The sequence below is a fragment of the Diachasma alloeum genome, unplaced genomic scaffold (genome assembly GCF_001412515.2).
Source record: "Diachasma alloeum isolate Michigan unplaced genomic scaffold, Dall2.0 Dall_scaffold_00196, whole genome shotgun sequence".
In the NCBI taxonomy this organism is placed as follows: domain Eukaryota; kingdom Metazoa; phylum Arthropoda; class Insecta; order Hymenoptera; family Braconidae; genus Diachasma; species Diachasma alloeum.
The window spans coordinates 1,029,953-1,049,572 of NW_021680361.1; the positions used below are offsets into that span (position 1 = coordinate 1,029,953).

At 38.0% G+C, this 19,620-nt stretch overlaps 1 protein-coding gene across 6 annotated transcripts in view; it reads right to left on the minus strand.

The window, feature by feature from the left end:
- The window catches only part of LOC107048707 (disks large 1 tumor suppressor protein), a 616,903-nt gene that overhangs the window by 391,944 nt on the left and 205,339 nt on the right, over positions 1-19,620 (minus strand). The gene's annotated exons all lie outside the window — the stretch shown is intronic.

Genomic DNA, 19,620 nt, shown 5'->3' on the forward strand with positions numbered 1-19,620 from the left:
CCGACAAAGGGTCTGATCAGAACCTAACATTTAAAAAAATTTCAACAATCCCCTTTCCCCCATAATCCCTAGAATCCAAGTAACTCCCCCAGTACGGTGTTAAAAATCACCCTCGACGTTGACATATGCAAGTAATTCTTTTCAGGTAGTAGAAAGGATGAAAAAAATCTCCGGTCTCTTGAGCACTCCAACAATACACAACAAAACCGGACATGAAATATCGAGGTAACTGCAGTGGCAAGAGTACTGCTGTACTCAGCGGACATTCTCCCTCCGAAACTTCTGTTTCAACTTCTTTATACTCTTGTTGAAAACTCTACCATCATCTCACACTTTATCCCTCTGCTAATATGTCGTACATTATATCCCCTGTGTAAAAGCATCTGATAATCGTAGGCACTTAGGAAGCTACAACCGGGTCAGTAGTTCTGGATCAGTCAGACAGGCATATATCATCCTGCCTCTCTGGGCAAATGTTTATCAAGACGAATGAGCGAAAGGAAGGACTTATCTTCGTGAATGCATGATGACGTGCAAAATATTATTATTAAATTTTTATATATTCAGGGAGATGGAAATCTAATACCCGAAGTCCAGATGTTTCAGAGGCACTCCTTGAGATGCCGTGACATTCCTCACCTCTTCTTTACTCCCGGAGTGAGATGCAACGACTCTTCGGACAGATGTTATGAGAAAAGAAAAATGTTCCTCATGATCTATATTAGTTACTGAAAACTAAATGTTGCCCTCTCGGTTAATTTTCCGTTTCAAGCATATGAGGCGTATGGTTTTATACGCGGTTTGAAATATAATTTTAATGATTTATTCTGCTTATTGAAACGCTGATTGTTACTGAAATGCGAGAGAAAGTGGTCTCAGGACGACTTTCCGGAGAAAGTCGTTTGACTGTATCGAACATCAGTGACAATGCCACGACAATGTTAGTGGCAAAAACAGAAAAACAGTGAGTCTATCTGAGAATTTTGGGGGTTGAAGAGTCCCTGAAACCCCCTGATTCGGCAGAGGACGATTGGATGCCGAACTGGACTGTCAAGCCCAGTAATTCCTAATCCTTAGCACTGTGTAACCCGAACCTGTTAATAATATTTGACCTTATATATTTATTCCGGTGAAAATCAGTCGTTATATCTATCTTCAAATTATCAACTGGTTTTTCACTAGAAAACCCACCTACGTCCTACCCTCATCCTTGGACCCTGACAGGACCTCTGACCGAACTCCCTGTAAGCTCACGAGCAGCCAAAACATCGCCGAGGTTTGCGACTGACGGCCTCAGTCGTTAATAAAGTAATAATAACTGTGGAAAGACTCAAACGTCGCAACCATAAAGCTTGAATTTGAACAATCGTAAATCGGGTCACAATGTAATCAAGAATGGCCATGACATATTTTGAGAAGTGTAATATAACCAATGAAACAATGCCAAATTATCTCCATTGAATATATCATTCTCCCTCTTCCGGACGAGGAGAATGCCAGATCTTCAAGAAAAGGAGGAGAGGGTGAGAAGGTCGGCTAAGATAAATATTCGGAATGGCGATGGTTTCTGCATTCAAAAATGGATGCTTCCTACGGTCTGGGCGCAATTTCAAACCCTAAATCGTGGTTGGAAGCACCATACTTCCAACTCGTGTACTTTCTTCATTAACGACTGTTTCTGGTATCTGCACTGACGGAGGGGGTGTGGGGGCTCCATTTATTTATGTCACTGCGTTTGGCTATCAAATGGAGGGAGGTTGCATTGACAAACGTGGCGCCAACAAATTTCCATCAATGATTTAGAGGTTTTTTTCCAGATTTTTCATCTGTGAGTTTTAGCTCTTTGCAGGAAATTTGGGGCTATAAATTGTAGTTGTAATCAAAATCGATTAATAGGATTGGTTTATTTTTGGAACTGAGTACGATCTGTGAGTGGAACTGGAAACACGGGGGGAAGCTGTGTCGAGTGTCGGCCCAGCTCTAGGCCCTGCTACATTACTAAGTGTTAGTTTCGCCCTGTGCAGTACTTGGATACAGATGGTTGGTCCTATTTTGAGCAAAGCTAGGTTGTCTAGCGTTGGCGTAATATTGGGTGCAGCTTGGCTGCCAAGTGTTGGTCCAGCATCAGACGAAGCTTGGCTGACAAGTGTTGGCCTAGGATTAGGAGGGATTAAGTCAAGCTAAGCATAAACTTCAAATATCGGCCCAGCGTTGGACGAAGCTTGGCTACATGTCTGAGTCAATATTTATACACTTGAAGTAGAGTAACCAGTATTGCATTGCGATTTTGACAGAACGGCATTAGAGACAGATGAGGAATGAAGAAAAGCCCGTTCCATAGTCCATTCATGAAATACCGGACCCTCCCAATGTAGCCCACGAGTTCCCTTTCCGGTCCTTCTGGTCACCAACGATATAATTAAATTCGTTGAAATCGAGTTCTCACCGGAAATTTCAGCGAAATTTCACCCGCAATACATTAAAAATTCTCTGCACATTGCATGTGATGAAATTGTTCAATTTTATCACCACTCGTATAATTACTATTTGCAACTCTATCTATCGTGTAAGATACGACTAGAGAACATTGAACATGTCTCTCAGTCCTAAAAATGAAAAAATGAAGAAAGAATGGAAACTGTTGGACTTTCATATCGCGTACATGTTGAAATGCTGGGGATAGATAATTTTTATTCCACACGGCATTCGCCCAGGGTGGTGAAGCGACCTAGTCCGTGAGAGATTTTATATTCAAACGCCGATGTAATGTCATCGAGAAAACAGGGGAGGGTACGACCGAATAACGCCATGTGATCCTGGTAAATTTGTCTGAATTTTCATTGTGAAAAAATGAATGAAAGAAGTATAAAAATTTCAACAGCCTATTCTTATCACTCAGTCGATTGGTTCAGCAATGGCACGTTTCACGGGTTGCAGTTCAATTGCCAACTTTACATCACAATTTTATAGCAGCGACATGTAGTAGTTGATTGGATAACGGCGTGACACTGTGACATGTAGCAACTCTTTGAAACGATTAATCTTCGACAAAAGATTGGCTTCGACAAAGTAACAATATTTTTTCATTCACAAGCTTTTCCATTATTCGAGCTTTGAATAATGGAAAAGCTTGTTCAAGAAAGCATAAGTGGGGACATACCTCAGGAATGCTTCATTTGACTTCGAATGACTTCGCACTACAACATCTCCAGCGCTGAAAATTCAACAAGTGGAAAACTTTGAAGCTCTTTCGAAGCTTGTTGGACTTTACCGCGTAATTTTTGATGATATCGCAAAGACGATTCCAATTACTTAATCATTCGCATAATTGAAATAGTGCAAATTGGAATGGCGAAAGAACCAACATTTCGGAGATTTGCATAAGGAATTTTAGATAAGTTATTTCAGTACTAGCGCCACCGTGTCCATCAACCATGATGTTACTGCCATTTTTGTATTTTTTTGTCAAACAAAATATCAAAATTCTTCATCATTCTTATTGTACTGGGTATTAAGATTAATGCAAACAATGCATCTCTGTTCATTTCCTGTTCAACTTCGATTCTCATTCGAGTTTTCATTCACTATTCTCGATGCTTCTTCTTTACATTAAAGGATACGGAGTAACTATTTGCAGCAGAGGAGGATATCCATGTGAGCCCTCCCTTTCCACGCTCGAACGTATCTTTCCCAACAACAACTCCTGTCACGAAAACGTCCATGGCTGGTGCAAACATCCACTCGGTAAAGAATATGGGCGTACTGAAATATTTGATCAAGGGTTAATATTAACAATGCATTAGATAAAGTTAAATCTTCATTCAATGATTCATAACTCATGTGATAATAACTTTCAGATAGGAGTAAAATCCATTGAGCTTCTAAACATTGGAAATGACCGTTCATCTTTTTTCATCATATTTCGACTGGAATCATCTAAGTCGATGACGGAATCGTGTCCTTGAATGTGGATTTGTCAGTGCTATGGCAGATGCCATGCATCGCGGAAGCTTTTCGATTGCTGGGTTTTCAAAGCCTTATCCGATTGTTATTAATTCACGTCAGTACCATCAATCCCACATGCTTCCACTACTTTTTCTTCCTGTAATCCTCAGAGCATCACACGTGAAATATCGCAATAAAGGTCAAACATACTTTTCCGATGAATGATATGACATTTAATAGCTCTCGCGCTACTATTACAAGCGTTTTTTTTCCAACTGATTCATTCAGCCTCATTATTTTCAGTTGAAGGATTTCAGAAAAATAAAATCTGGAAAATTTCCGTCAAGATTGTGTTGAACACTGATTTCTTCAAGAGTTCGGAGCAGTCACCAGCAGGTTCCATGCCAATCAATTGATTACTCCATCAATTGTATATGTTCGTAAAAAATTAAATTGCGGGCTTATTCCACAGCCCCCATGGGCCATAGTTTCTAACAGTTTCATTTACCAACGCGACCTGCAACTTTATAGTTTTTGCCTCATAAACTTGATTGAATTATAACGCCCGACGTACGTGGGAACCGCCCCAGTTTTTGAAAAACTTCAGTAGTAATATTAGCAATTTCTGTGCAGTACTGCAATTTTCTCGCTCTCAAATTGAAAATTTACTCAACAACTTGATCCTTCATTTACATTGACCCAGTAACATCAAAGAGTTGAGGAAGTGTACTCTGTCAATTACTAAACGAAGGGAATTACTTCAGTCTAAATGTACGTTCAGGGCCAAGACGAAAACACCTCCTCCATCATGACGAAGTGAAGTACCTTGAAAAGGGTATAATCGCACATCACTCATGTAATTCACCTCTTTCAGTGTGATGAAGAAATAATGGCAATCTCAAGCGGGAAACCGAGAATACGATCCTAACATCAGTTTCGATGGAACAACACATCATTTACTGCTATCTAATTTCATCAATAGATTGCGAAGAGGAAGAATAATCAATCAAATGAAACCGTGAATGCTCATTTTCCTGAAGGGTTAATTTCACTCGCCATCATCTTCAATCGAACGGGTGAAAGTTTCTTTCTCCATTAACGGACGATCCGCCAAATTCTATTAGACTCAAATTGAGTTGGACAAATTATGAAAACTCAGGAAGGAGTTAAAATTTTCTTCTGTCCCTCATCTGACAGCAATCGATATTGCTCATGCGCTATACGACAAAACCATGGCATTCCATGCTTGCTCCACGCTGTATCGCATTTTAACGTAGACGGGTGACGTTTTTTTTCATAAATCCCGCGTAATTCCGTTAACTAGCTCTCGTGGAGTCAATGCATCTGTCTGACGATTCACGATTCGCTTCAGATACCTTCCGACAATTTAAACGTTTGTACGACATTGCAAGTGTTGATCTTGGGAGCATTCCCCAGATTTCGAGACTCCTGGTATTCAGTCGCAGAAATGGATCGGAGATTCACTCTCAGGAATGCTTCCTATTTTCGATTCGGGGTAGAAAGATTGTGAACAATTCGAACAACACTGCGATGTGCTACGGATTGAAATAAATGTTCTATTCTTGATTGACATAGAAGATCAGGTTTCCGTGCTTTAGATTGAACTTAATCAGGTTCCAAAAATGTTGTCCCAATCAGGATCAGCGGTGTTTAATCATTGCCTGGTTAGTATACCTATTGCCTGAACATTTTTATCCGAGTGAAAATTCAAATCAGGCTAGAGTCAGGAACTAATCTATAAAACGTGATGTCGATCAGTTTAGGATCAGAAATGGAACGCTTGTTTGGAGCTCAGTCTCATCCAAAAGTTAGGATCCAAACGCCATTTGACCCATCAGAATAGGATCGGAATTAACTGCGCAATCTAGATCCAGCTACTCTGTTCAGAATCTTACCACATGGTGATACAAAAGTCTAATCAAGAACCGGACTTGTCAAAGTCTGGTCTATATTTAAATGCCGGCTTTGACATTTCTACTCGAAACACCTGATAAATATCCATATCAAAATCGTCTATCAACGCAGCTCCTCGATGATACACGGTATCATCATTACAGTCAACACTTTCAATTAAAAATACTTAATCCCAAACGATTTTAAATTAATTAATCCATTGAATAATTGTAATCACATCAGCAATACCTCCCCTTTCCCCAAAAATAACGCGTTGCAGTAACGTAAAAGAAAGAGAATTGGAACAAATCAACAGGACTTACGGTAACGCTCCAGGTAAAGAACAGTCGGGAGATAACAGCACATGCCATTCTCGGCATGTACGTGAGCGTACATTTTCTGACGGCTTGTTCGTGTCAAGTCAATCCCTGAGTTCTTCTCTTCTTGTACTCATCAAGTTTTCATTGGAAACGACAAGCACGTCATTTTCTTTCTCTTTATCAAGATCATACCAACACACACAAACACACCCACCTACACGTAGAATCAAGAATGTAAAGAGCCAGACGGAACAAGCGTGACCGACTTCCGCCTATCCAATTCCACCGAGAGGGGATCAGGATAATTCTCCAAAATGGGGTATGTCACAGATTTTCACATAACAATTCCACAAACACTAGAAACCACGTCAAATAATAAATCTAGTTGTTCACCGGCCATTGCAATGGTGTTTCATTGTTTCAATTCACCACTAGGTACCAAAACATTTCATCCCTGTGGACAACACTTTGATGGATAAATAGTGGATGCATGGTCACCAATGCGTTAACACACCAAGTCTCCCAGTTTTTGAGTGAGTATCCATAGTAATTCATGGTGACGAAGGAATCCTCATTGACAGAATGATTAAAATCACTCAGACACTCTGATTTTCCAGGCTAAAGGTAATTGATTAAGCATTCCATTTATTCCAAATTTGTCAGCAAATGGAAATCATTTGACTTTTGGTTAAATGCTTTCAGTTAACCGCACAGTCATCAGAATTGATGAACAGCTGTAGACAATCAGAAATCTCTCATTTCAATAAATCAATAATCCCGTAATACTGTCATACTGAATCCCAGATTATAATTGCCGCCATTAATTGTCGAGATTGGTGTTTGAAATTCATCAATCAATCCAGACAATATTCATTCATGAAACTATTGATAATCCTAGAAGGTTTCTGAATCCTTCACAAAACACACAACACGATGTTAACCATCAAATTTGGTCGAATTACGTGAAAAGTTTTCAGTGAAAAGCTGGAGAGAATTCCAATGAGGTACGTATGCACATTGACAAAAGCTGAGAAATGAGAGTGTCAAGTTTCCACATGTGTTGATGTATTATTTTGATCATCTGGTGCAACTCACAGCACGTAACGAGGATAAAGTGAGTAGACAACTGTGCAGTGCGACTGGTACCCGCTTACTGGCAGGCATTCGCCCCTTTTCACCCCCAACGACCTAGCAGCATCCATGACCCCTCACGGCCCACCCTCCATCATCCCAGTTTTCCCACCACCAACCAACCCCCTTGCCTCCTCCCTCCGCTGTCCGCTGTCTCTCTGCTCCTTCCGAATCATCTGCCTTCGCATGCTACTACCTTGCCAATCTCATATATATGGTCGTAATTTTTCCTTTTTTTCACACCACTTTTATTATACTTTGTACTTTATTGCTTTTCAGGCACGAAGCTTTCTGCATAAAGTTATTCTCACGCGGGATGCGGGAATCCTTGCATTGGAAAACCAAACAGATATTTCAGTGTTGGTATGCTGCGACCTAGCGCTAAGGACCTTCAAATTTTTTCCCCTATTTTTTAATTGAAGTCACAACCCCTGTGTCTGTCCCCCACTCTCCGCTGTCGCTCTACTCCTTCTGAATCGTCCGCCTCTGCAAGCTATTACTTGTCAATCTTATGTATATGATCGTAATTTTTACTTTTTTCACATCACTTTTATTATACTTTGCACTTTATTGCTTTTCAGGTATGTGGCTTCCCGCATCCCGTTTTTCTCACGCGGAATCCGAGAATCCTTCCATTGGAAAACAAAACAGATATTTCACTGTTGGTATAGTGCGACTTAGCACTAATGAACCCCAGATTTTGTCACGTTTTTCAATTGGAGTTTGCCTTGCCAATCTCATATATATAATCGTTATTTTCCCTTTTTTTCACACCACTTTTATTATACTTTGAACTCTACTGCTATTTAGGCATGATGCTTCCGGCATAAAGTTATTCTCGTGCGGGATCTGGGAATTCTTCCATTGGAAAACAAAACAGATATTTCAGGGTTGGTATACTTTGACCCAGCACTAATAGCCTTCAGGTTTTTTTCCCCGTATTTTTTAATTGAACTCTCCCTAGTCAGGGGGCCAGAAGACGGGATTATCTGCATCCGTTTTCAGAGGTAGAGATTTTACTTTTTTCTTCGTCGATCGGTAACGAGGATTTTCTGGATGACGGAAACTAGTGAGTGAAGAAAATTCAGGAGAATGAGAGGTTTTGGAGTGGAAAAATGACTGGAAGTTCATTGTTTTCAGTTTTAGGGACGCGATATGGGTATCGAATCTTTTCGAAATGATGAGTTTTACAGATTGATATTGTTTCTGAGGTACGAATGATGGATTACAATTTTTCGTTTTTTAAGATGAGACTTGATGTTTCGTTCACTGATGTTTTTGTGATTTTCTATTTGAGTTTCCGAATGGAAGTTTTGTATTCGTCTATTTTAACTATCTTCTAATTCTACTTGGAAATTATGTAGAATGTCATGAATCGTGAAGACATGATCGTTTTAAAAAATGTGTGTGTATGTCCGTATGTATGTGCGAATTTTTCAGAATTTTTTTATAAATCTTCGCGAAAAAAGGAGTAATGTTTGAGCTAAAAATATGAAATTGTGTAGAGTAATTGGCATTGCTTGGGAGAATATCTGGGCGCAATTTTACCTCAATCGGTCAAGCTGTTTTTGGGATATAGCAATTCCGCAAAAATATTTTTCCCTTAATATCTCAAAAACTACGCGACTGAATTGAATTTTTTCGACGTCAGAATATTCTTTCTCATAATATCCATCAAAACAAGTCATCATTTCTTCACTTCACCAGGGACAACTTGGTACTAATTAGCATTTTTTATTTTTCTGATAAAATGGATGTATAGACGATAATTCTCAAAAAAATGGAGATGGGAAGTTGAAATTTGATATAGTGGTAGCTCTCGTGATATTACATAAGAGAATTTCGGATGGGCGGAGTCGGATAATTAGTTTAGGAGATCTTCAACTTTTTGTGAAAAACTGTTTTGCTCAATATCTCCGAAACTACTGGTCCAATTCCATTTTTCTTTTTTTTTTAATACTCAGCTTGCTGTCGCCTATTAAGATCGATCAAAATATGAACCGTTGATATCAAGTTTTCACGACATTTGCGTTTTTACCATTTTGTCATTTCAGAGTGAATTTAACGTTCCATAATACGTGTAAAAGTGGGAATGAACATCCAAAATTCTGGCTACTAGTCGGTATTATCTTGACACACTTATACATAAATTTTTTTGTCGACTGTTTTATTACATCCTGGCATAGAACCATTCATCTAAAAATATTTTTTTCCAAAAAATGATACATCGTCATTTCATCAATGGCTTCCGAATCTGGGCGACTTAAAAAGTCATATAAAATCAAAGTATTGTGTTTTCTATTTTATATTATGTCAATCATTGGTGAAATATGTCATAGCTGTGATAGAGACAGGGGGTGTGACCCATTTTAAGAGGTTTAAATCTTTAATGAATTGCTAACATATTTTGACGTGCAATTGCTACGGATCTATTCGGCAAACTTACTGCCAATGGAATTGGTAGAAATGAAAAAAAGGCTAATAACGCATAAAGTAACAGTCAAATATCTTCTGTCGGATCGGCGCGGTCCCCTGCTTATTTTAATTTCAGTTTCTGTGATCAAAACTATTCTTGAGCCAAATATTTAACTGACAAAATCAGCGAACATTAAATGTTTTCACCGCTCGATTAAAAACCATCCATTTTCAACATTTATTATAAATTCAGATAAACCATTTTCTCACTGGAGCAACAAAAATGTCTCGGGACACACATATTTTCGCGTAGAATTAAAAAAGAAAATAAAAATCAAGGGCATATACAAGGAGCCCGGAGGCAATTGCCTGTCCTGAATGTTCACCGTCAGAGGAGTTGAGAGAATCTCTTTTTATCACGCGCCGTAGCATCTCGTCATTTTCCCAAGGGGTAGACGGCATTAGATCTCAGCCGACTTAATGGCTTTTACGCCTTATTATCCGTCAGTGCCTGAGACGAAAGCTCCACCGAGGACAAATACTCATCTATTATGAGATATTGCGCTCGAATATTTCAGAGGAGATAAATTTTAAACGTTAATTAACGAAACTCATCAGATCAAAAAGACAAGGTATTTCATGTCGATTAATTATCTTCTTGCGGTTCATACGGAGGAAAAAAATTGGGCGAAAATTACGGGCGAATTCTAACGGACGTTAATTGAATTCCTTTTTAACTTCCATTTGGAAATGGAATAATTGTTTTCGTATGCGAAGGAAATTTATCAACATGAAATAATTGTTCCATTTAATAACATAACTCGTTTATTTGATTCTAACAGAGAAGATATTGTGAATCATTGAATGAGTTATTTCATATGATTGAAACATGTTCCTTGAAATAAATAGATAAATCGATCAATTTCGAATGACAATATTCTTGTGTTATGTCATGATTTTGTCAACATTTTATGAAATAAATCCCGCCAAAATAATAACATTTTTTAGAATCTCTCCTGTTTTAAGCCTACATTTCGGCAATAGGTTGGAATTGGAGTCGGACGAATTATTGAAATCGGAATAAAAGTTAATCATAATAAATCATAATTGATTTAAATTAATCGAGTTTCATCTTTTCGTAAAACAACGTTCCAATTGAAGTTATCGAAAATTTAGACATTTCCGCGTTTAAATTATATTCAAAACCGCATTAAAATTGTTCTTTTCTATTTCGATTATCATTTATTTCCGATTCTGAATTGAAAATGCGATACGTCTCCCGACGTAACGCTTGAAAAGAATATTGGAAAAACTTCAAATGAAGAGTTGTATTCGATTGAAATGTCCAATGTCTCCGGATGTATGTTGAAGTACCTACGGTTTAGCTTTTTCGTCTATAAGACGAGACCGAACGCGCGCCACAGCGCGCTGTAATTGTAACAATCATAATTGAAAATCTCAAAATTTAATTAATCATGAATTAAATTTGCCGCCTCAGGCGACTGGAATCAATGAGGAATAAGCGTGGCAGACTTGCAAGATATCGATAGTTATCGACTTTAAGTGTATGCTCTTTTTAGAATAGGAACATGCCCTCCTGGATTCATAAACCAACAAACATTGCTTCATATTATTGACTCAAACTCATAGAATTCAATTATCTCCGCCTCGAAAATTTCCCTTGCTACTCCAACTCGGTAAATCCATCCGCAGTTTTGATTTCAACTGTTGATAACCAATTTCTTTCCGCCCTCCGGAAAAATAATATTCTATTGGCAAACATCTCCAAACAATTTTCCCGTGAGCGATCCTCTTTGCCCTTCGAAGGGATGCCAATTTCCGGAAACTGCAAAGAATCCTATTCGAAGGTATTGGGATTGAACGCTGTTTTTTGACCCCGTTGATATGGTCTCTCTAAAGACACTTGCAGATTATCTGTTTCTAATGTTTTTATAACTTATTTAATAACTTATGTTGATTCCCTTCCATTATGCCCTTGTTTTTGTCAAATTCAATCTTATATATAAAGGAGAAGCCATTTTGGAAGCGACTGACGTATCAACGCACAATCCAAACTACAAGAGCTACGAGCATTTGCTTACAGCTACCCGTAGTGACATAAGCTCCCACTCAGGGAGGGTTTTTGGAAAAGGGGGCAACATTTTTCATGCTGGAGTTGGATTCTCTTTTCAAAATAAAAAGAAACGTATTTTTTATTTTTTCGAAAATCCACCCCTGAGAGGGTGAAACGCAGAAAGTTCTAGAAATTTCCACAACTTTCTGAATGTTTCTCAAATTTTCTAGAAAATGCGCGAATACTCTTCGAAATTAAAAACATCTATCTATGTTTTTTTCTGGCGATAGTAAATGAATAGTTTTTTCAGTATTAATACATTTTTATTTGATCCAAATAAATTCTTCGTTAATAATAAATAAAGATCATTCTCATGTTAAATCGTCGCAATAAATATGTCTAGAGTCAATTTATGCCACAGTTAGACAATTTTGGGAATTTGACTCGCAGTGCTTTCATTCAGCCATTCGGTCGTGAATAAAAAATACTGTTGAATAAAAAATGAATGTTATTGAAAAAAAATTATGATATTTTATACCTACCCTGTTTTTATGTAAAGAACAAATTGAAAAAAATTTTCCGAAATTTCCCATCAAATACTGATAGTACTTGAAAAATGCGGTATGACCCCCCCTCTTCAAAGTAAGAACCTTGACTTTTTTTAATCAAGACTATCCGAGATCTCAAATCAAAATCATTCTCGGTCTTGAATTGATGGCTTTTCTAATCTAAAATTAATCTACGCAAGTTGAATACGCAAGTATGAATCCTTTGTTACTGAAAGTATATTACCTGGTACCTTGACAGAATTAATGTTGAATTGATGGTCAATTATTTCAGCACATGATTCTTGACAATGTTTCGGTCACGAGACTGAAGGAAAGTAGTCGAAGTAGTGCGTGGTGCATCGATTGTTTGCATTGTCGCTAAAATTAGGGTCTATTTGAAGCCAGCTGTTATCGGTGTATTTAAAATTACTGTCGAGTTGCCTGTTGTAAATAGTCCTGTATCTCACTCATGTTTGGATAGTGTACAGTACTGAGGTATTTACCTCATGTCCAGAACAAATACATCTCCACAATTATTATCAATCACCAAATGATACCGAATCTCACGTGTCAATGCATCGAATGTGTAACAGTCATATGATAGGAGTTCATCTATTTGCCAAGAAAATTTCATACTTTGTGCTAATATGCAGTCATTACGGACATCGAAATCCTGCCGAGTTTTATTTACCGGTAAGTAGAACAAATGTTAGTGACAAGTGCAGTTTCACACATCTTATAAAACAGTGCAAATCCTTATATTGCCTTTTCGACCACTGCAATATTATTTGTACATCAAGATTCTGTGGGGTTTATGATTTTCTGTAAACTTTTGTATGAATCGGATGTCTTCTGAATCAGATCTTCAGCGTTTGGGATACCTGGATTTTACGTAAGACGCGTCTGACCCGTCTGCACCCAAAAAAATAAACTTTATTATGAGACTCGTGATTTCAAGTTGTCATTCCGAAGTTTCAAATCGTGATTTCCAAAAGTCTCAACCTCAGACGTTCAGAAGGCTTAAATTGAGATGTCAAAATTTCAAATTGAGACATTCAAAACTCCCAACGTAAGAATTTTAGGCTTTAAATTAACATTTAAAAAAATTTTATTTTAAGACCTTTGAAATTGTAAAGTAGGGTATTATTTTTGTAGGTGTAATAACGCGTAAGTGCGGTTCGATTCCTCCATATATGAAAAGTGTACATGACTGGAATAATGAGTATTCAACTTGTTTCGACTGGATAGGATACCTAAGTGCAGTGATTAACTTTACTTTGTAAAGGACAGCAACGTTTCCATAGGACTGGACTGCTGAAGCCGAATGGCGAATTCAAATTCGTGATCTTCGAAACTTCGTAAATATGTAAATGAAGACTCAATTACTAAGATACGTCTATCACTGACAGGTCACTAACAATACCCCAGAAATCCTGTACATAGAAGATATAATCAAAAGTCAAAAGCCACTACTATGGACCTCACTGATCCCGTCAGCATGAGTACCTTGGAGAAGGTTTCACCAAAGGAACATTCAAAAGTTTGGCCACAATGGTTTGCCGCATCCATAAGTAAGTGTCTTCAAGAAGAAAATGAACGTGACAAGTAATAATCATTGTCATTTTTCCGCAGTTCACATACTAGCCCTCCTAGTTGGCTTGGCAATCGGATCTACATCCCCCTTTTTAGCTAAATTAACAAGAGGAACTGAAGCGATAACAATCACAGACAACCAAGCTTCATGGATCGCTTCATTATTCAGTATAAGTCGTCCAATTGGCGCTATAATCGCTGCAATCACGGCTCGAAGACTCGGCTCGAAGAAAGCAGTGCTCCTAGGTGGAATTCCTCATGCCCTCGCTTGGTCATGTTTGCTGATGAAAGACTCAGTTCTATGGATTTACGCATCAAGAATAATGAGTGGTTTCGGACTAGGAATGTATTACAGCACTTTTCCGCTTTATATCGGTGAGATATCTGATCCGAATATCAGAGGTGCTTTGATAAGTCTTATAGTCCAGGGATTGGCGATTGGAACTCTATTGGGAAATTTGTTGGGTGCTTATGTGCAGATGATTACATTTGCCATCATAAGCCTCACCCTAACAGCAATATTCTTCTTCTCATTTCTTTTCTTCCCAGATAGTCCATATTATTTGATTAAAAACAATAGAATAGATGCGGCTGCGAAATCGCTGAAGTGGTTCAGTGGCCAGAAGGATGTGAGGGACGAGTTGGCGTCGTTAAGGGCATTCGTGGGCATACAGCCAAGTCTGACGTTTAAAGAATCTCTCAAGCAATTATCAATACCTGCGAGTCGAAAGATTGTGATAATAGTGCTCTTTGTTTATATCTTTATGCAGATGGCCGGTCTCTTCACGATCGCTCTCTACATGGAGATTCTTCTCACCAGTCTCAAAGTCGATGTCATCCGGCCATCTTTAGTTGTTGTAGCTGCAGGATTTGTGGCGATGCTCTCTAGTTTGATGTCAATGTACACGAGCGATCGCTTCGGACGACGAATCATGCTTGGAACTTCTTGCCTTGGTGTGACCGTCACCTTGTTTCTTTTAGGAGTCAATTATTTATTACTTAGACGTGGTTATAATGACTCCAACTTACAGTGGTTGAGTATTATTGGCATGATACTGTACCAGTTCTTCATATACATTGGAATGCTACCGATTTCCAATTGCCTCATGGGGGAGCTATTTCCACCGCAGCTCAGAGAGATTGGTCCTTGTATGGCTAACATTACTTCAGGTGTCTTTGCATTCATCACGAGTAAAAGTTATCAGCCTATGTTGAATTCAACATCTGAAGAATTCATATTCTGGCTTCATGCTTTTTTCGCTTTCTGCATGTTCATCTTTACGATCATAGTCATTCCTGAAACGAAGGGTAAGTCGCTTCAGGAGATTCAAGTGTTGATGAGAGGTAATGGTGGATTAAAGGAAGTCACATTGTTCAACACCAGGATGTAAATATATTTTTGTGTAATAAAAGGAATTGTTTAGTTGATTATAAGTTTCTTATTCTAAAGTTTCTTCACTCCTCATTGTAAATTAACATCCTGTCGTCGACTGAAGGAGACATAATTTTGATTCCCATGTTCTCACCTTTTGCATGTTCAAAATAAGATGCACCACATAATGAATGAAGATAACAAATATTAAATCAATCTCCACACGCTAATTACTGATCTAGATAACGAATAATTTATATCGTCAGGTGCATAGGTTTAACGTAAAACTCATCAACTTACGCGATTGCTGTTACAGCATTTCGAGTTTAATGTCAGGGAGACAATAGTGCATGATTTTTATCTAATCATTGTAATGTGACGTAAGATAGTGTGAATAACAATCATGCATCATCCAAAGTAAGAGTTCAAGTACTGCATGACATCTTCGTGTGAGATCTTCGAATTGGCAGTTCCATTGATCGAGATCTAAGTCGAAGGACGGAATAAAAAATTTTCAATTTATTGACGGTATTACTGAAGTGTTTCTCAATTCGATCCTTTAAATGGATCAACATGATGCCAACGGACAAGATCAGAACGAGAGAGAAGCTTAAAACATGGCCACAAGGGCTAGCAGCATTGACAAGTAAGTAAGCGAAATAAGAAAAAACATTTATTGTCCATAACTATGGATTCTTCTGTTCTACAGTTCACATATTAGCACTTCTAGTCGGGCTAGTAGGTGGATGGACTTCACCCTTCCTAGCCAAGTTGACAAACGGAACTGAATCCTTGACTATTAGCAACGATGAAGCATCATGGATTGCGTCATTACTGAATGCAGCTCGTCCAATAAGTGCAATCTTTGCGGCTCTGATAATCCATCAATTTGGAACTAAAAAGGCAGTCCTCCTAAGCGGAACTCCTCACGGACTCGCTTGGGCCTGCTTCTTAATCAATGAGTCAGTTCCATGGATCTACGCATCCAGAGTATTCAGCGGTTTTGGACTAGGAATGTATTTTTGCACATTTCCACTTTTCATCGGAGAAATTAGTCATCCAAGCATCCGAGGGTCTCTCATCGCTCTCGTCGCCCAAGGAAGCGCCATTGGATACCTTCTGGGGAACATGTTGGGCGCTTAGACATGCGGACGTTCACGATGATAGGTCTAGCTATGACTGCTAGCTTTCTACTTTCTTTCCTATTTTTTCCGGATAGCCCACATTACTTGGTTAAGGGAAACAGAATTGAGGAGGCAGAAAAATCATTGAAGTGGTACAATCGTCATATGGATGTGAGGGCCGAGCTGGAATCTGTGAAATTATATACGGGGAGGCAGCAGGAATTGTCATTGAAAGCGTTATGCAGACAATTGTCATCATCGATCAACAGGAAAATCATGATGATGGTCTGTTGCATTTACATATTCACCCAGATGAGTGGGATCTACACGATCATACTGTACTTGGAAATAATCTTGATGAGTCTCAAAGTCGACATTATTGTGCCTTCACTAATTGTTGTGTGTGTAGAAATAGTCGGGATCATTTCCGGTCTCATTTCGGTGTACACGAACGATCACTTTGGGCGACGAACTATGCTTGCAGTTTCTAGTCTAGGGGTGTCCATCAATCTCGCATTCATCGGTGTTAATTACCCCTGCTCAAGCAGGGTTGTGACAGTTCCCATCTCCAATGGTTAAGTATTGCAGGTATAATGTTTTATCATTTTTTCGTAAATATAGGAATTGGACATATTCCCAGCTGTATCTTGAGTGAAATTTTTCCACTACAACTCAAGGAGATCAGTACGTGCGTCGTTACCCTTGTATCTGCTATTGCAGCATTCATTATGAGTAAAAGCTATCAACCTATGTTAGATGCTACATCCGAAGAGTTTGTGTTCTTCTTCTATGCTCTCCTTCTATTTTGTATGTTTATTTTTACGATTGTGTTCATTCCGGAAACCAAGGGTAAATCACTGCAAGACATTCAGGAAATGTTGATGTTTCATAATAAGAAGGGGTTACAAATAGGAGAGGATGGAACTGAATTAAGACGCCGCTAACTGTTAAAATTTAGAAAGAAATTCTTTATTTGAAATCGATAATCCTCATTTAAAAGTTAAGAAAATTGTAGGAAAGTGACTAAAACCTGCAGATAGCATTCGGTCCCTTTGTGGACTTTACGGAAAACTAATGTAGATCGTAATGAAATTCCTAGACGATAAGGTGATATTATTTGTTGTAATAAAGGCTTTGGAGATCACAGAATTTCGTTTCTTTACATATTCGTTGTGTAGCTATCACTCCCTCTGCATATGAATGTACGCCGGGGAGTGGGCGATGATGATTTAGCAGAACAGTAGCAGCTTTTTGAGGAGAGGGGCTCATGAAGTTATTATTCATTCGTCATTAGCAATGGATTATATAGTATAAAGATAGACGATAACAGGCGTCATGACGAGCAAGCTTTCTACCACCGTCAGTTTCTAGTAACTACAGATAATTTATAATATCCATAATAGAAACGTACGATGATCAATTCAAACCTCATATTCGCAATCGTGTGAATAAACTCCGGACTTGTCATGCAACTCAGTGGTCTCTACACAATCGCATTGTACCTAGAAATACTCTTGACTACTCTCAAAATTGATGTCATAGCTCCCTCCCTAGTTGTAATATGTGTAGGTGTAGTTGCAATTATTGGCGGTATCAACACTGAGGGTTTCCAGAAACTTTGCCCTCATAGGTGTCAATTATCTATTGCTCAAGCATGGTTATAACGTTTCGAATTTCCAATGGTTTATGATTGCGGAATTCATGTTGCACATATTCTTTCTGAATGTCGGACTTACACAAATTCCCAACTGTCTCTTGAGCGAAATTTTCTCACCAGAACTCAAGGAGATTGGCTCATGCATAGTGAATATTCTATGCGCTTTGGCTGCATTTATCGCGAGTAAGAGCTATCAGCCTATATTAGATGCTACATCCAAAGAATTCATATTCTTCTTCTATGCTCTGCTCGTATTCTTCCTGTTCATCTATACGATTGCTGCAGTTCCTGAAACCAAGAATAAATCGCTCTTGGAAATTCAGGAGATGTTGATGAAGGGGAAAAAATTGTGAATGTTCAGAATAATTAATTTATAGACAAAACTAATCATTAAAGTATATTCCAAGACAGTACCACCCAAACGTTAGTCCCTATCGATTTCCGGAAAAAATTCTAAATGACTCAGTATACTGCATTCTCAAAAGTTATTGAATTTTTGTATCGTCATATGCTGTTGATGAAGGCAACAATAACTTTTTGAATCAAATGAAAAATTATTTGTTAATCAACAAAGCAGAATGTACGGACGAAAAAATTATTTTCAAAAATGTTGAACAGGTTTCATTTTTTATTACCAATTTTTACTACTGAACGACTAAAAAAATTAATCCTTTCTCTCCCCTCTCCCTGGACGTCTTCAACAAATATTGAATATCGAATATCTTCGACAATATCTTCGAAATAACGAATATTGAATATCTTCGACAAAGTAAAAATTCATGTATAGCCTCCTAAATTTTACTTGTGTCAACTGAAAATTCAACTTTAATGTTACCATTTTCTACTATACCGACTCTCAATTTTCACTATATTCAGCAGTAATTTTTTCCACGCACTCCATCATATTTTAATTTTGTTAACCGTATTATTTCATCCAGCAGGTCGTAGTTTTTCATTTATTCTCAAAATTACTATGTTAAATAGTAAATTTTCAAATGCAGCGTGTGTGATCCTGCATTCTATTTCTCATATTAAAAATTACTATGTTCCCACAGTAAAAACTAATTTTATATTCTTTCCGTGTATGAAAATAGTTTTTATTTCCCAAAAAAATGAAAATTCCAGGAAATTCTCCGATTTTCTGGATTTATTAAGATTGTTAAGATTTATTAAGATTAGTAAGAGTTTGCAACTACATTCGGAAATATTCGGGAATTTTCCAAAAAAGTTTGGTCTCCCAGAAAATTCTTGAAATGTCTACGGCACTGGAAGATTTTCTGAAAAATTCAATGTGTGACGACCCATACAATTAAAAAAAATACTAAGCGGCTATCTCCTTCTTGAATATTCATTTTTTAGTGTATTGAATACAGAGAACAACCGATGAGGGTTTTCGCGGAAACCGAAACTTTGGGTCATCGACAAGAATCTCCTCTTTTTCAATTCTTCTTCAATCGTCAAAATGCTGAATTATTGCCTGTCCAGGCAAACTCAAAGTCATCAATTTAAAATGTAACATGAATGGCA